Raw genomic sequence first — 14,692 nt, forward strand, 5'->3', positions numbered from 1 at the left:
TATGTCAGCTGTTGTAACACAGTCAGATCTTACTCATGTGAACATAAACAAATGAGAGTTTTATCAGTGTTAAAGAAACAGGGAGAAACAAAAGTTTTTCCATGAAACATTCTTCTTCTGTTTCAAATATTTTGCTAAACCTGAAACTTTCCCTAGCGTAGAAAAGAATTCTGGAAGTGAGAGGAGGGGAAGCAACATTGTCACCTCGGAAAGAATAGAATAAATGAGAAAAACAAAGCACTATCACAGAATCACAGAATCACTAAGGTTGGAAAAGACCTGTAAGATCATCAAGTCCAACCATTAACCCAACACAACCATGCCCACTAAACCATGTCCCGCAATACCACGTCCACACGTTCCTTGAACAGCTCCAGGGATGGTGACTCCACCACCTCCCTGGGCACCTTATTCCAGTGTTTCACCACTCTCTCAGTAAAGAAGTTTTTCCTAATATGCAGCCGAAACCTACCCTGGTGCAACTTGAGGCCATTTCCTCTTGTCCTGTCACTCATCACTTGGGAGAAGAGATCAACACCCACCTCTCTGCAACCCCCTTTCAGGTAGTTGTAGAGAGCAATAAGGTCTCCCCTCAGGCTCCTCTTCTCCAGATTAAACAACCCCAGTTCCCTCAGCTGCTCCTCATGAGGCTTGTGCTCCAGACCCCGCACCAGCTTCATCGCCCTTCTCTGGACACGCTCCAGCACCTCAATGTGCTTCTTGTAGTGAGGGGCCCAAAACTGAACACAGGATTCAAGGTGCGGCCTCAGCAGCATCCAGTACAGGGGCACGATCACCTCCCTGCACTTGCTGGCCACAGTATTTCTGATCCAGACCAGGATGCCGTTGGCCTTCTTGGCTACCTGGGCACACTGCTGTCAACCAACACCCCCAGGTCCTTTTCTGCAGGGCAGCTTTCCAGCCACTCATACCCAAGCCTGTAGCATTGCATGGGGTTGTTGTGACCCAAGTGCAGGACTCGGTACTTGGCCTTGCTGAACTTCATCCAATTGGCCTCGGCCCATTGATCCAGCCTGTCCAGATCCCTCTGCAAAGCCTTCCTACCCTCAAGCAGATTGACACTCCCGCCCAACTTGGTGTCGTCTGCAAACTTGCTGAGGGAGCACTCTATCCCCTCATCCAGGTCATCGATAAAGATATTAAACAAAACTGGCCCCAAAACTGAGCCCTGGGGGACTCCGCTTGTGAATGGCCGCCAACTGGATTTCACTCCATTTACCACAACTCTCGGCTTGGCCATCCAGCCAGTTTTTTACCCAGCGAAGAGTGCACCTGTCTAAGCCATGAGCCGCCAGCTTCTCCTGGAGAATACTGTGGGAGACAGTGTCGAAGGCTTTACTGAAGTCCAGGTAGGCAACATCAACAGCCTTTCCCTCATCCACTAGGCGGGTCACCTGGTCATAGAAGGAGATCAGGTTGGTCAAGCAGGACCTGCCTTTCATGAACCTGTGCTGGCTGGGCCTGATCCCTTGGTTGTCCTGCACGTGCCCTGTTAGTGCCCTGAAGATGAACCTCTCCATAATCTTCCCCAGCACCGAGGTCAGGCTGACAGGCCTGTAGTTCCCCGGATGCTCCTTCCAGCCCTTCCTGTAGATGGGCATCATGTTGGCAAGCCTCCAGTCGTCCAGGACCTCCCCTGTTAACCAGGACTGTTGATGGAGAGCAGCTTTGCAAGCTCCTCTGCCATCTCCCTCAGTACTCTTTGGTGGATCTCATCAGGCCCCATAGACTTGTGAGTGTCCAGGTGGCAGAGCAGGTCGTTAACTGCTTCCTCCTGGATCATGGCGAGTTTGTTCTGCTCTCCATCCCTGTCTTCCAGCTCAGGGAGCTGAATACCCTGAGGATACCTGGTGTGGCTATTAAAGACTGAGGCAAAGAAGGCATTAAGTACCTCAGCCTTTCCCTCATCCTTGGTGGCAATGTTCCCCTCCACATCCAGTAAAGGATGGAGATTCTCCTTGGCTCTCTTTTTGTTGTCAATATACTTGTAAAAACATCTTTTGTTATCCCGTACGACCGTGGCCAGATTGTGCTCTATCTGGGCTTTTGCCTTTCTAATTCCCTCTCTGCATGACCTAACGAGATCCTTGTACTCTTCTTCCATTGCCTGCCCCTTCTTCCAAAGGTGATAAACTCTCCTTTTTTCCCTGAGTCTCAGCAAAAACTCCCCATTCAGCCAGGCCGGTCGTCTTCCCCGCCAGCTCGCCTTATGGCCCGTGGGGATTGCCTGCTCATGTACCTTCAAGATTTCCTTCTTGAAGAAGGTCCAGCCTTCCTGGGCCCCTTTGCCCTTCAGGACCATCTCCCAAGGGACCCTCTCAACCAGTGTCCTGAACAGGCCAAAGTCTGCCCTCTGGAAGTCCATCTTAGCAGTTTTCCTGATCCCCCTCCTTACTTCACGAAGAATTGAGAATTCAATCATTTCATGGTCACTAAGCCCTAGACGGCCTCCGACCTTCACTTCTCCCACCAGACCCTCTCTGTTTGTAAACAGCAGGTCAAGCAGGGCACCTCCCCTGGTAGGCTCCCTTACCAGCTGTGTCAGGAAGTTATCTTCCACACACTCCAGGAACCTCTGGGACTGCTTCCTCTCTGCTGTGTTATATTTCCAGCAGATGTCCGGTAAGTTGAAGTCCCCCACAAGAACGAGGGCTAGCGACTGTGAGACTCCTGCCAGTCACTTGTAGAATGCTTCGTCGTCTTCTTCGTCCTGGCTGGGTGGTCTGTAACAGATCCCCAGCAGGACATCTGCCTTGTTAGCCTTCCCCTCATCCTTACCCATAAGCATTCAACCTTGTCGTCACAATCGTTGAGCTCTATACAATCAAAACACTCCCTAACGTACAGAGCCACCCCACCGCCTCTCCTTCCTTGCCTATCCCTCCTGAAGAGCTTATAGTCCTCCATTGCAGCACTCCAGTAATGCGAGTCGTCCCACCATGTTTCTGTGATGGCGACGTCATCATAGTTGTCCTGCTGCACAATGGCTTCCAGCTCCTCCTGTTTGCTGCCCATGCTGCGTGCATTGGAGTAGATGCACTTGAGCTGGGCTATCGATTTCGCCCCCAACATTGGCATGCCACCCCTAGGCTCATCTCTAGGCAGCCTGGTTTCATCCCCTTCCCCCTTCAAATCTAGTTTAAAGCCACTAGTTAAGACCAGAGACAATGTTTGGGGCTGGAGCAAGGAACCGTTCTGCAGGAAATTTTTTAAGGCCTCAGTTTTATGTACGAATAATACTCAAAACTTAAATGGTGTCTAAGGTCAGAAGCTAAACAATGAGAGCTGAATATAATATTGAGTAGGTGTTTTCTAAATGAACAACTTCCATTGTAATGTTTAAATGAGGTAGGGATATTCTGTAGTACCATACTTAAGAATAGTGTTAAAGTCAGGAGCATATAATAATTTAGGGATGAAAGAGGCAGGGAAGGAGAGATTTTGGTTCCTGGTACAATAGAAATTTTGATATTGTCTATTTTTATTTTATTTTTTAATTCTTAGTCTTACTAACATTTTACAATTAAGTTTTCCTTGTGTATTTATGTGAATTAAAGACTCACACACACCTTATCAATTCTCGGTAAAAGAAATGAAAACTCAGAGTTCTTTGCAATAAGAAATAGCCCGGATTTCATTAATATTATATTAGAATAATGACAGCATTCACAGTTCATAAACTAGGGATCCTCAAGACCATGAAATTATCTAATAAATTCTGAAATTTAAATTAAATAATTTTTTATTTCAGTTGCCATACACTGATATTTCCTTGGGGAGGGGGAAGGAGAATGAATCTGATATTGTATTTTATTGCCAACTTAAGGAGCTATAACAAAAATATTTAATGGCACCATAAAACTGGCAGAGATAAAACCACTGTATTCACAGCAGTCCATTACTGTAATTATTTAGTTATTTATACAAAATTATTTAATGAAATAGAGATCTGTTTCATGAAATCTTCAAGGTCAAAGTACCACACCAAGAATTTCAAAAGTGGGTCCCTCCAGTTAGACTCATTGATTTTTTGTGCCCACACACTTGTAATCTGATTTTCTAATTATACACTGCTTTTGAAAATCTTGAGTTACTCAAGAGCTTAAGCTTAGACGCCTTATAAAAAAATATTACCTGAATGACTGAATCTTTGAATGGGACCCCCGATATCTACCTTTACTATCAGAAATGTATGCCTGAAGTCTGAACTTCTTGTCTGTACTATCTCTACAATAGCTGGAAGGAGACAGGAACCTATAAAGAAACATTAATCTCATCTGTCTTGAACATTTATCTAGAGGAGACCTGAATTTCTCTTGGGAGATGCCCATTTTCATTGATAATTGAGCAATCAAGATGACTAACATAGCCTAGACCTCTAATTTTTAGACACTTGACACTAAGTGAAATGCATCCCACCTCAGGTGGCTGTCTGGTTGAAAACTGCTGGATTTATGACATATATATGTCAAAATACTGACCTTGTAATGCAAAGTTTGTATGCAAGTAATTCTTGTTCCTTCCTCTTAGTGAAGAATGAGAAGTAACAATACTGTCATCAAGTTGCAATTCTTAAGTCTGAAATTATTTCTCTCTGTACATTTCTGAATTATACAAAAGAATAAAAAGCCAGCAACATTTATTAAAATCCTAGTTGTTTAAGTGTTTTTAAAAGTAGGATTAGAAAAGGTAAAGCATAAAGTTAGATTTCTTGGCAAGCAGGATGAATTATTTCGATTATTTCAAGCACCCACCTGCTTCCATTGAGATCTAACTCTTTATTCAATACATCTTTACTCATTAATGTATTCTTATAAAGATGAGGTCATTGCATTGGAACAAATCTCTAGGCTCAGGCTGTCAAAAATACCAAAGGCAAGTTGTATCTATCTAAGTCTTGTTAGGATAGTTGGTATACACAAGTTGGGCATGTCTGTGACAGACTGGCCTTTGGAAATCTCTCTCTTACTGTTAAATTGATTTCTGAGTCTCTTACAGCTATTAAAGAAACAGCTGGCAACTGAATTTGTTTGACATAGAAAACTGTTACCTGCAGATTGCATGCTCTTGTGAAATGCCCTAAGTTTTCCACATTTGTTTAGTTTTGCTGCAGGAATCATAATTCCTGTTGCATGGGAAACAAATGTTCTAAATGAGCAATTAAGTTATTAGGTAAAATGGAATAAGATGTTAAAAGTATTCTCTTGCTCTCTTTTTTCTTTTTTTTTTATGCTTTTTCTTCCCCTTTCTATCCTGCTGTAAGTGATCAGTTCCTTACAAGAAGAAAAGTGAATAGATGAAAAACAGGGGGCAGGTGAATCTAGTCAAACTTAATCTCATCTAATCAAGTCATGTTCACTTTCTCTAAACAAAGGCTTCAGTCAGATGAGGAAGCCTGAAGGGAGTTAGGGCAGGAGTGTGGTGATTCACAACAACTTTCCATTTGAAAATTCAGTTTTAGAAACTGTCACCCTTTTTATATCATGAAAAGAGGAACTGTATTTGGATTGAAGTTCTACTTTGGTTTAAAATGGAAATAGTGGGTTTGTTTAGTTAATTTGGTACAATTTGCATGATCTTCCTTATTATCTGCTTGTTTGTGGGGTGTTTGGTTTTTTTTTTTTTGTTTTTTTTTAGGAAAATCTATCTTTTGGTGCTATTTATTCTAGTTTATCATATAATTCAAGAGTTTTGGTTTAGGGCTAACTTGTAAACTATTCTGAGCTTCTTTTTTTTTTTTTATTCCAAACAATACAGTTGCAAATACAGAATTATTATTTGTCCAGCCATAGCTCATTTATTTTCCAGGGACCCTCATAGCCTCCAGGCTAAACATCTGTGGAGACTCCACCCTGTTCTAAGGAGTTACTTCCTCTTCGGAAACAGCCATGTAATATTGAATTGACATTATACTCTACAGCCTTTGAAGCATGCACCATTGCCAGAAATGAAATCAGAACTCCACCCAACAGAGTGTATACTTCAGAGCGTCTTGCAAGCATGGTTTATACGGACACTGCAGAAGAGTAGTTTGTGTCGATGTAATACATACAAACCTCTCTAAAATGTTGATACATAGTTATTGCAGTGGAGATTACAACACATTTCTTGGCTATGCTATTCTAAATCATTGAGACTTTTAAAAATCTGCCTATGAATGTAAATGAGATTCTAAATAATGAACACTTCTCAAAAAAATCGACATCCCCAATCCCTTAGTGCCTGTCCATTTCTTAAATTTCACTTTGAAAACCTAATCTGCTTTAGGTTTTTATTTTTACTATTGTACAGATTCTACATATAATCCTTTTTATCAGTGGAATTCATTTATGGTGTTTAAAGTACCCAGCAAAATAAGTATCAATCTCTTCATGCACAGTACCACAATGCTATCTCTGAAAAAAGTGATAGAGACTACATCTTCAAATGACTTTCCAAAACCAACAAAACCTGACATGAGCAAATATTTAATACATATGATCTCCCACAACTCCCAGAAAATTGAATGATTATTTGTATTGTTGCTGAGTGTCGTGAAAAATATAACATCCCAAAGAAAGAACTCCTTTGTTATTCAAAATCCATGATCCAGGGACCTCTAAAAACTTGTTATCTGCCAAGTAATCACAAAGCAGAACAACTGATTTAATGCACGAGTTACAGAACTATGTGAAATGGCAAAAGTTGTAAGGATAAATGCAGGAAAAAATAATGAATTAAGTGGTAGGACAAGACAGCTGTTCAATCACATTTATCTATTCCACATTTTTATCAGTCAACTGGCAGTGAGAATTAGGGTTTCTCTGGTACCTTAATCAACTTCAGAAGGTACTCATTAAAGGGTTAGAATGGGGAGCAGCAGGCAGGAAGAGCTAGCAGTAAATTAATGAAGTAGAGTCAAGAGAAGCAGAGTAACTGAGAAAATGATAGGAAACAGGAACAGATTAGAAGAGATCAGTAATTGGAAAGTGTAATAGTGGGGAGGAAACTTGATTTGAGTGGTGTGTGCAGACAAAGAGCTGTAAAAGAACTACAGTAACCCTTATATTTTTTTCTTTTAACACAGACATTTCCTTACACACAATTAAAGTAGATTTAGGGGATTAAGAAATAAATGTCTCAGAGCTTGTGGGAATAGAATTGTTAGATCTAGTGTCTTGGCCACATTCCAGTTTGGATATTGCCCCAATTTTTTAAAGCTGTATATGGTAACTCTCTGTACTTCCTGTCCTAAACTGCCAAGTAGCCTTGCTTCATGTTGTCAAATAGCTGCTTATTCTTAAGCAGTTTGTGAGTCTTTGGTGTGAAAGATGGTATATCCAACAGTCTGGCTCAAATAAATTTCTTGGAGTTGCCAAAAGGAAGTTTTACATGGCAAAAGTTGTAAAGGTAAAACCTTCCCAGAGGTCCTGCTGCAATGGGTGTGTGGAGGGCAGGGAAAGGAACATATTCAATGCATTTGAATGAGCTTCTGGCAGCACGATTTCTCTTTTGGTTCTCATTGGACTTGATGAACTTCTCTTTGGGACAAGGCAAGGGATTTGGAGTCCTTTTGATGAGTCCAAAAGGTGGCATTTGCATATGTTGTGTTGTGAGAGAGGATTTTGACACAGCTACATTCATTCACTCAACAGCATAAGAATTTTGATTTTACACATCTGAATCAAGCAAAAAAAAAGAAATTTTTTTTTCAATGCTGAGGCAGAACACTGATGTCCTTAAGTCTTTTTCTGGGCAGTGAAATGGGTAATGAATTGTGATATCATCTTTACAATTGTCATTAATGAGAAATTAATCCGTCCCTTAGGAAATAAGACCTGCTGGATGTCATTAGTCAAAGCTGATAGACTCGCTTGCCAGCACAAATTTCTTCTGGCTATACTTGCACAAGCACAAACAGACATCTTGACTTCTGTGACTGCTTGGCCTGTGCAATAAAATATAGTTATAATCTCAGTAACTAAAAGGGAGGAAACAGAGTCATGAAATAATTACCTTCTTTCTGTTTGTGCCCAAGGTCCTTTTATAGTTTATTTCCTATCTGTATTTAGCACTGTTTCCACTATGATGGTTTTCAGACTCATTATTCTTTTTTTGGGGCCTTATTTGCTGTTACTTTTTCAAAGAAGTGAAAAAATATCATCCTACCAAGAATGCTGTTGCAAACTCTTCTTTCATTGAAACTTTTGTTCTTGCCCAATAGCTTTCTCTTCTGTTTCATTCCTTCTAAGGTTGATGAGTATTATAATGGATAGTTTTGAGGGTTACCGGGTGAAGGTAAAGTTCAGGCAGGTTGCGTTCTGAATGACCCTCAGTGACAGTTGTAAATGGGGCAAACAGTTCTAATAAGGAGTTCAGACTTACAATGGCCCACTTCACCATTTGGGGGGTTGGGGAGGGAGGAATGGTCTTTATTAGCTGAAGAGATTGTGCTGCTAAGCAGCTTCCAGTTCACATGCTAATGGTTAATTTTAATGGACAGGTTGTGACATTATTCTGAAAGAAGTTAAAATAACATTTTCACAGCCTGCAGTAATATAAGAAGTCTTGCTGTAATAAAGCACCCCATCAATACAATATCAGCAGAAAAAGAACTGTTACGTGATAGCAATGGATATACAAAAGTAAGATAACTCATTCTCATGCTAATATCTCATATTAGAGATATTCTAACACTTTTTGTAATACTAATGGTACATCATTCTATGGACAAGGTTTCTTTCATGTTATAGAGGCACTAGTTAGAATACCATTTTCCCTTGACACATGTGACTGCAGGAAGACATGCAAATCCTAACACCCTCTAAGACATGGTAAGTAAATTTTTTATTTTTGCTGTTTAAAACGTTTTTCTTGGTTGGAATAAGTGTTTAAGATGAAAGAGATTATTCACACCTGATTTTGTTAAACAGGGTGGAAGAGTGAGATTCTTTGAAAACTACATGAAAATGTTGACGCATCACTGCTGATGTCAGCCCCACCAGGATTTTACCAATTTCATGTGTGGATTATTTCTACTGATGAATGTAAAATATCAGGACCTATGTAATATGAAAAGACATGCAGCGGAAGTGTGGATGGAAATGAGAGTGGCACTTTTGTTTAACATTTTAGTAGGAAGAATCCCAAAGGGAAAAATTATTGGGTTTTTTCACATGTAATTCAATCTTTGAAAATAGACACAAATATAATTTTATAACAATATAATTATTTTATGGACTTATTTTATGGACTTATTTTATGGCAGAGGTAGGATTGTTTGGATGCCCTAAATGATTATTTTGATGCCTACGCATATTTAAATTTCTTTTAACTGGTTTTCTAAAAGGTATTGTGTCATTGTAGTTATTTAATCCTAAACTTGACTCCACCTTAGTCTAGCTTTTGTCTGTAACGATTGTGTAGTGATTGTCTGGACAATGTGCACAATCTACCTGCAGAGAGAATCACAACACATGCAAAATATCAAAATTGGGTCAGAATAACAATGTTTAGCATATTTTGCTGTATGAATTCATGAGTAATATAAGAATGTTTGTGAGAGTTGTGTAATTACCTGTTCCATTACCAGAAGACTGCTCCGTTATTATCTGTATTGATGTGGGCAGGAGTGCACAGGCAATATAGTTAAGAAACACATGCTATTTTTGTGATCTAAGTTACCGAGGAGGTGATGCATGCCAGACATAAAGGAACAATTGCCATGACTTGTTTTCTTAGCCAACTGCATGCTGTTTGGCAAGTTAACAGGGGAGAATTACACGGGTTATATATAATGGAATGTCTGAACAGCTGCTGTGGTGAGAGCAGTCGACAGGTTTGTCAGCTTTTAGAGTAATTAGCCAGCAGGAAATCCATTCCCAGGTGGCTACTGGAAAAAATCAAGTTTGGTAAAGCAATGATGGGTGAGAAAATGAGAGTGGAGATGTGTACAAACTTCTCTCTCTTTTTATAGAACAACAAACACTTTCCTGAAATTTATGGGGTTGAAACAGAAGAACAGAAATACTGGTTTAGTCCATTTGTCCATCTAGACCCAAAGTCTGTCTACAGCACTGGTCATAAGTAGGCACTCAGCAAAGAGGATGGGCAGGACAGGCACATGGTTTCCTAATATGCTGTCAGATTCCAGCTGATTTCAGCTCAGGGTATTTCTAGAGTCCAGTGTGGCTTCTTTCCTTAATCATCCTCAATGCACGACTCTTCCAGGTGGCCATTCAAGCTTCACATGAACCTTGTCAACTCTTTGCAACTGCTATGTCCTTTGGCAAGGAGTTCCACAGCTCTGCTGCCCACTGCATGAAAAAAAACTTCACTTGCTTTGCTCTGAACTTGCACCCTATTTGTCTCTGCTGATGGTCCCTTCCTCTTTCACTGGAAGAGATGAGGACCTATCAGCTCCTATCCCTTCTCTTCCTCATACTCATGAGTATGTATACCACTCTTATATCCCCCTTTTCCCAAGCTGTGTTTTTCCCATGCTGAAGAATCCCAGCCTATTTGAATATTCCACACACGGAAGCCATTTCACACTCTTTTTCATTTGCTTTGCCTTTCTTTGAAGCTAGTTACCGAATGAAATTGCATTTCATTGGATAAGTGGAGTGATCACAATCTAATCTTTGCTCACTTTATGTAAACTAGCTTATATAAGCTATAATAGATGAACCAAGAGAGAAAGATGTGCTAGATGATCTCTCTGAGGATTAGTTACAGAGAAGCTGAAGAAAATAAATGAATCTAAATGCCTAAATGTAATCCCTTGCTATTAATCCAGTCCAAGTCAATACACTGTAGAGGAACTGCTTTTTCATAGCACCATAGTGATGCAGTAGTAATATCTTAATTATTCAGATGGCTAAGTGCAGGAGAGGGACTAAGAAGTGCACAGGAACTTATTTTGCAAGAAGCTGTCAAAAATAGAAGTGAACCAGAACTGGAGGCATTCACTTGCCAAATCATGAACAAGCATGGTTAACCGAAGCAAGAATTCTATATTATTCTTCAAATAAGTGCCTAATCCAGCCATGCTACCACCCTGTACAGGAAACTGGAAAACAGGAATCCTTAGATATGATTCAGGAATAGAAGCAGCTTACTGCAGGTAGGAACCAGGAGGTGGAACAGGAGAAAAATGGATTCAACTGTGCGTGGAAATCAGGGACAACTTGGAGGGAATTTCACAGAATTGTTGTTACCCACATTGTTTAATGAACTATTTAGTAATTGGTCTCAAGACATTTAAATTTTTTATTCCCAATAGAACTTATAAAGGAACCTCCACATTTCAAACAAAAGAGAATATAGTATGTTCCATGGCCACACCCATGGAGATGGCAATCCTGAAGTAGAAATTATGCATGCAAAGGACTATGTATAATGATGTTTAATACAAGGCAAGTTAAAATACTTTCAGAGTTCTTCATAAAAAACTTCTTAATGGAAAAGGAAAACCTTGACAGATATAGTAAAAACAACTACCACATTGTTCATTTTTATAAAATGTGCATGTGTTCTGCTTATTTAAATATAAATACATATACAAATAATATAATAGAACTATTAATATGTTATTAATGAATGTATTAATGCTTCAGACAATGTTATGACTTAGCCATAAGTAACAATATTAGTTCGACTAATAGGGTATGTTTGTTTTGACCTCTGACTTTTTTTTTGTTGAAACAAAATCTTTAAAGAATAGTTTTCTCCCTTATATTTTGAATAGGTTCTTACATATTATAGCTAGCCCTTTTTGTTGCATAAAATAAACCTACATAAATATTTCCACTGGAAGTTTTAGTTGAAACAACTCCCTTGATTTCAATGCCCTTTCAAACTTAATTTTAATTTCAGTAAAACCAATATGCCTCTGGGCCAAATAGTAAAATGCAACTGTCATTGTAAATTAATTTTATAGAAGTCATTAAATAGCATTTCTTGAGTGGTTAATATTGGCTCATGCGCAGAAAGTATCATGAATGAAGCAAAAGTTCACGTACCAGACTAGTGACTTGGTATTTTGTGACCTAACATTTAGGCCATTGTTTATTTATGGGTTGTGGTTGTTATTGTCATGAATTTTTAATACTTCAAGTTTTTGTGGCTATTCTTAGGTAGCTGCAAATGTATTTACACCACCATACATGCATATACATTATTGCAAGAGTAATTTGAGGAAAAATACTGGTGTATTTTTACTCCAGCTGAAGTACTGAGAATGAAGTACCACCCACCGTAGGAGATCAGGTTTGAGACCATCTAAGGAACCTGAAAGTGCACAAGTTCATGGGGCCTGATGAGATGCATCCTAGGGTCCTGGGGGAACTGGCAGATGAAGTTGCTGAGCCACTATCCATCATATTTGAAAAGTTGTAGCAGACTGGTGAAGTTTCCAGTGACTGGAAAAGGGGAAACATAACTCTCCTTTTTAAAAAGGGAAAAAAGGAAAAACTGGGGAACTACAAGTCAGTCAGTCTCTCCTCTGTGCCTGGCAACATCACGGAGCAGATCCTCCCGGAAACTATGCTAAAGCACATGGAAAACAGAGATGTGATTGATGACAGCCAACATGGCTTCACTAAGGGCAAATCGTGCCTGACAAATTTGATGGCCTGCCACGACGGGATTACAGCATTGGTGGATGAGGGAAGAATGACTGACGTCATCTACCTGGACTTGTGAAAGCATTTGACACTGTCCCGCACAACATTCTTGTCTGTAAAATGGAGAGACATGGATTTGATGGATGGACCACTCAGTGGGTAAGAAATTGGCTGGGTAGTCACACTCAAAGAGTTGCAGTCAATGGCTCGATGTCTGGGTGGAGACCAGTGATGAGTGGGGTCCCTCAGGGGTTCATACTGGGACTAGTATTATTTAACATCTTTGTCAGGAATGTGGACAGTGGGATTGAGTGCACCCTCCGCAAGTTTGCAGATGACACCAAGCTGAGTGGTGTGGCTGATACCCTAGAGGGAAGGGATGCCATCCAGAGAGTCCTTTACAGACTAGAGAGGTGGGCCTACGTGAACCTCATGAAGTTCAACAAGGCCAAGTGCAAGGTCCTGCATCTGGGTCGGGACAATCCCAAACACGGATACAGGCTGGGTGATGAGTGGATTGAGAGCAACCCTGCAGAGAAGGACTTGGGGGTGTTGGTGGATGAAAAACTGAACATGAGAGGGCAATGTACAATCGTAGCCCAGAAAACCTATCGTATCCTGTGCTGCATCCAAAGAAGTGTGACCAGCAGGCTGAGGGAGGTGACTGTCCTAGTCTGCTCTTGTGAGACTCCACCTGGAGTACTGCATCCAGCCTCAGGGTCCCCAGTACAAGATATGGACCTGTTGGAGTGGGTCCAGAGGAGGGCTACAAAGACAATCAGGGGGCTGGAGCACCTCCCCTATGAGAACAGGCTGAGACAGTGGGGGTTGTTCAGCCTAGAGAAGAGAAGGTTCCGAGGACACCTTACAGCGGCTTTCCAGTACTTCAAGGGGGCCTACAGGAAAGATGGGCAGGGACTCTTTATCAGGGAGTGTAGTGATAGGATGAGGGGAACAGTTTTAAGCTAAAAGGGGGTAGAATTAGATTAGATATTAGAAAGAAATTCTTTACTGTGAGAGTGGCGAGACACCGGAACAGGTTGCCCAGAGAAGTTGCGGATGCCCCATCCCTGGAAGTGTTCAAGGCCAGGTTGGATGGGGCTTTGAGCTACCAGATCTAGTGGAAGGTGTCCCTGCCCATGGCAGGGGGGTTGGAACTAGATGATCTTTAAGGTTCCTTCCAATCCAAACTATTTGATGATTCTGTGATTTACTGTTCAAGAAAATGAGTACTGATCATCAAATACTTAAAAGATATGACCTTGCCAAACACTCTGGGGTGCATTGTTTATGTTGATCCATATTAAATGTTATTTCACATGAAACACATGTATTTTAAGAATGATCAAACTAAGGGAAAAAATACATAAGATCAGTCAAAGCTATGTGTTGTCATACTGAAGAAGGCACACATTAAAACATATTATTTGGAGGTAAGGACTATTTGCAGTCAGCTCTTAAATTTCACAGATTTTACATTTGAGATGGGCCTCATGATGCCCTGTTTGTTGGAAAAAACCTCAGTTTTTATCAAAGAATGCAGTGGGGCATGCACAGAAGGCTAAAGGCTGGAGACTGGGGTAGGTGGAATCGCTTTGCTGTGATCATGGTTCAAAATAGATTGATTTCCAAGAAAACTGGTTTCAAGTTCTTCTCAGACAGATTTCTCTTACACATCAGACAAATGTCTAAACCAAGAAAGGATATGGTTACTGCAATACTGAATATTGCAAAATCTGACTTTCTGGTTCCTGTCCCATAGCCACATCGGTATTTTAAATTAGGTGCATAAGCTGCTTTTACAATGTAGAGGGAGAATTAGATGCCTCAGATCCAAAACAATTGACATGCTAGAAAAACAGTTTGGGGCCACAGGCTTCAGGCAGCAGCATTAAACTACATGCTTTACAGACTGTTAGGCAACTTCTTTTCATACAAATGATTCCTTTATATTTTTGTATTATGCCATCAGCAATATCATGGTATCTAGATATTTAACTGCATTATGCCATGTAAATTCATTCTATGTATCAAATCAGAACTAAATACACTGCTCAATTTCTAAA

At 40.4% G+C, this 14,692-nt stretch overlaps 1 pseudogene; it reads right to left on the bottom strand.

Annotated features, from left to right (window-relative positions):
• Positions 1-326: 326 nt before the first annotated feature.
• LOC132318857 (uncharacterized) overlaps positions 327-14,692 on the bottom strand; it is a 140,644-nt pseudogene continuing 126,278 nt past the window's right edge.

Source organism: Gavia stellata, chromosome 1, assembly GCF_030936135.1.
Source record: "Gavia stellata isolate bGavSte3 chromosome 1, bGavSte3.hap2, whole genome shotgun sequence".
Lineage (NCBI taxonomy): Eukaryota > Metazoa > Chordata > Aves > Gaviiformes > Gaviidae > Gavia > Gavia stellata.